The following is a 4607-nucleotide window of genomic DNA, read 5'->3' on the forward strand; positions in this document are numbered from 1 at the left end:
GGACCACTTCCTTACTTTGTTCCTTGTCTGTCTGTCTACTAAGTGTCTGACACATATTGGATCCTTGTCCGCATGCATCTTAAGGGCTGGTGGAGAATAGAGATTATCCAGCAATTAGTCCAACCACAGAATGATGAGTGCTGGGGTAAGTAAGCGAAGGGGTTAACTTAGAGCAATCAGGGAAAGCTTCCCAGGGCAGTGACGTCTCAGCTGAGGTCTGTGGAACTACAGACGTTAGTGAGATAAGAGATGAGAAGAATGTGGCCCACTGAGAGCCAAAAAGGTACAAAAAGGTACACAAAGTAGAGTGCTGAGTAGCTAAATATGTAAGATTCATGTTGCACCATTAAGGAGAGGAGAGGATGGGGAGGGAAGAGTCTAGAGACTTAAGCAGAAGTCCTTGGAAGTCAGTGCAAACCAGATAAAACATAGAAACCACATGAAAGAATTCCATCTCGGGATCAAAGAGTATTCCTAGTTTCAGCATCCATTAGTCAATCTTGCCTGCAACGCAAAGATGGTTGCTTATGATTCTTATAGCCATGGTATTTGAAACTTCCCTCTGAAGTTAAAAAAATAAAAGGGCTTATGGGAAAAATAAGGTTTCTTGTATCTAAATAACTTTGTTGCCAAAATATAAATAAAAATACATTTGTTTCTGTGGAGGCAAGTTTTAACGTCCAGGCAGGAAGGCATGCAGCCAGAGGCTGCCGTGGTGGATAGTACCGACAGTCTGGTAACACTGGAAACCCTTTGCTTAGAGCAGGAATGGCAGGTGCTGAGAGTATGCAGGTGAAAATGCTGTCTCTCAGGTGTCCCGGGAGGCAGAGCAAGATGCTGTGGGTGAAAGCTGCACAGGGCTGGCTTTGGCAAAATTCATTTTAATCACTATGCTAAGTGAAATAGACAGAGGAAGACAAATATTTATGGTATCACTTATATGTGCAGTCTAAAAAATACAACACACCAGTGAAGGTAACAAAAATGAAGTAGACTCACAGATATAGAGAATAAACTAGTGGTTACTAGTGGGGAGAGGGAAAGGCGGGAGACAAATGATTACATGAAACATAGGCTCAAGGATGAATCATACAATGCGGGGAACATAGGCAATATTTGCAGTAACTGTAAATGGAAAGTAACCTTTGAAAATTATATAAAAAGTAAAAATTAAAAAAATAAATAAACCTAAATTGAAAAGATTTCAAAGGAGGATGTTCGTTTTTTCTTTGCTCACTGTCATCTTTTTTAGATGACACCTGGAATCCCTGTAGCCATCACACAACATAGGAAGGGGGGCTGGACTGAAGAGCAGAAGACAGAGTAGAGAGACAGAAAGCACCAAGGTCCTTGAAGATGTCAATGAGAGGTGGTCCCATCTAGCCTGACGCTCACGACCCTGTTCCCAACAACTGTTATGTCAGGAAACCACCTCCTCACTGCGATGGGTACTATAGCAAGGATATTGTCTTACCTGCAGCCCAAATCATCGCAAGTGACAAAGGAAATCTATGATAACCTTAGTGAAAGGAGTTTCTGAGAAGCAGCCTCGGGGGGGCCCAGGTATGTTCTGAGCCAATATCTGGTCCCTGCCACTTAGAAATTATCTGATTTCATGGGCCATATGCAAGCCAGGAGAGAGATAAAGATAGACAGTAGATAGGTAGGTGGATGGATGGAGGGAGGGATAAATAGAAAGTAGACAGAATAAATAGATGACCAATACAGGTGAACCTCAGCTAATAAGACAATTCCTCTTTCTTTTATTTTTATAAAATATTTACAAATAAACACATCAAACATGTATTAAATCTACTCCATTTTGAAGGATCAACTTTCCTGTATTCTCAGTGGTTCAACATAAGGTTTTCATGGAATAGGAGGGAAGATTACAAACCGTTCCTACCTTGTAGAAGTCGGGGTAAAATTCCAGCCCTTTATGCTGCACACCAGTGTGTGCCAGTTCCTGTTCTCTGCAGGAATCGCATCACAATCCCTACGCTGCTATGACTGTATCCCTGCTCTGTGGGGCACAGAGTGGCAGATGAAGCCAGCCCAAGCCTAACTGTGTGAATTAGCAAGTCAAATAGGTTCTCTGGCTTCAGGAAAATCAGAGAGGTGTCCTATTTATTTCACAATTCTTCTTTCATCCTTTGAGATCCTAAACGTTTATATTATATACATATGTATATTATGATTTAAGGAAATGAGATAGCTTTAGATATTATTGTGGGAAAGATCATAACGTTTAAACCACAGAGTTTTCATTTAAGTAGCTATTTTTCTTTGGGATGACAAGAGTGATAAAAATATAAGAATGGAGTAAGATAAAAGTGTTTTGTTTTTTTTTTTGCTAAGAATCTGATGAAAACCAGAAAAGAGCACAGCTCTCATTTCAGCCATCCACTCCCTGAAAGTGCAAACAGCAAACTGCCCAATTATTTCGGAAGCAAAAATGTCAGTTAGATGATAAAAGCCCAAGGAGATAAAAAAATACAATATGGTTTTGTTCTATAAAATTAATTGTCATGCAATCACTACAAGTAGTTAACTGTGATATTTTGTTACAAAGAACTTTCTTTTATAAAGATTTCAGGGATTATGTAGTACAGCCATCTTTCGATTTTCCTGTGTACTCTACAGCATACCCTCTCAGTGGTCACTTAGTTTAAACCAAACAAAAGGAATCACAGAGGTAAAGAGAAAGCCAGCAGTTTCTAAGCCTGGCTTCTAAAAAGAATCTCGTCAAGCAGTGATGATTTGTGCTGAATTTTCAAATATTTGATAGAAATGTTATTTTTTAGATCTACACCAATGGCTTATTAATAATTTTAGGACTGACACGAGACTTAAATCTTAAATGATAAAGGATCACAGTCAGGTTAAGTTTATAAGATACTTCTTCCAGGAGTTGAAAATTAGAAAAAAAAAAAAAAGAAAAAACAATAGTGATTAATATTTGCATAGCATCTCAAACTTACAAACCATTTTCTCAAGCATTTCACTCATCAAGGAAACCTAATTAAAAGAAGACAGTGCAAACCAAAGAGGTAAGTTTCTTAGTGGACAAGTTGGGACTCAAATACCATATTCAGAACCTGAATGCTGACTAACTCCCAGGGCAAAATCCCAGTAGTGCTCATGACATGGAATTTAATAATTTAGTATTTTAATGTTCCTAAAATAGATTTTTCCTTTGCGTAATTTCCCAAAGACAAAACATGAAACTAAATTACATTAAAGGGGGGAGGGTATACCTTAGTGGTAGAGCACATGCTTAATATGTTCAAGGTCCTGGATTCAATTCCCGGTACCTCCACTTAAAAAAAAAGAGGAAACTGCAAATCTAAGACTATGCTTCTAGAAAAAAAGCTACTTTTTAAAAAAAAAATTTAAATTACATTAAACTTCAGAAATAAGGTAAGCCATTTATTGCTATTCTCTCTGAATTGTCCTTTCAAGCCCGAGTTTCAATCGTGGGACTTGAAGAACCCAGAGGAAAATGGGATTCTTGGTAACTTAAGTGTAACAAGCCTTAATACCCACCCTCCGGCCTCCCAGACAGGAAGACTGAGCTACCATAACCCTTGTTCTGCCTGTGCTTTGGTTTGCTTGCTTTGCTTATGTATTTATTTGTTGCTGCTATTATCTGCTGAGCCTGTGGCCACCAAAACCAGGATTCTCATCACACTGCTACACATGGAAGTTCTGCATACACCAGACCTGCCTAGGGAAGAAAAGATGATGCTACAGCACAGCCGGGTGGAGTCAGTGCCTTGAAAATGTTAATCTTATGATGCTGGGGTATCCCAAAGAATCCTATTTACAGCAGATGACTGTTGTCTTCTTGAGGATATTTGTGCTGGCTTTCGGTAGGAAGGAAGCAAAAATAATGCATATTTAATGCATCTTTTCTTTAAGGGTAATCCAGTTCTAAACATACAGGTAAGCATTTTTAAGTATTTGGTGAAAACTGTAATGTGGTAGAATTTAGGATACTGAATAGATGATGCTATCACCTAAGGATGGGTATCTTCAGTGAACAAATAGCCCCCAGATGTGAAGACAATAGTCTCCTTCTCTCCCTCTCTGTATACACACGTGTTTACACACACATATATATACACACACACTTATATACATATATACATACACACACATATATACACACGTAATGTGTAACCTCAAATCTTCAAAAACTGACGCATCGTTATGCAGTTGGGAAGCAGTCATTTCATTATTTACATTTCACTGGAAAACACAACATTGTATTTTTGAGAAGTATTATATCTAGAGAAAGGATGCGCATGTCATAGGAAACCAAAGATAGCAGGCTTCTCATTGACACATACAACTCTATTCAAAGGGATTCAGAGATAATTTTCATCTGTTTCGTCTCCACAGGGGATTTTAAAATATTTTAAAATTCATGGGAATAATCAACACTCAGAAGAATTACATCTTTGGCAATGAAAACTACACTGAGAGATTTTAGAGCCTTTGCAAACTGCCACTTGAGCATATTATTTATGAACTCTTTGCTCTTTCAAATTGAGAACAAAGCAATTAACTACAATTTTACACCTTCAGAAAGACGAAGAACACTA

The 4607-nt window shown here is 38.2% G+C and overlaps 1 long non-coding RNA gene across 1 annotated transcript; it reads left to right on the top strand.

Moving 5' to 3' along the window:
- Window positions 1-2045: 2045 nt before the first annotated feature.
- On the top strand, window positions 2046-3766 carry LOC140698496 (uncharacterized). The gene is made up of 3 exons (XR_012076296.1): window positions 2046-2118; window positions 2998-3050; window positions 3463-3766. It is a non-coding gene; the product is annotated as an uncharacterized lncRNA (long non-coding RNA).
- Window positions 3767-4607: the final 841 nt, after the last annotated feature.

Source organism: Vicugna pacos, chromosome 9 (genome assembly GCF_048564905.1).
Source record: "Vicugna pacos chromosome 9, VicPac4, whole genome shotgun sequence".
In the NCBI taxonomy this organism is placed as follows: Eukaryota; Metazoa; Chordata; class Mammalia; order Artiodactyla; family Camelidae; genus Vicugna; species Vicugna pacos.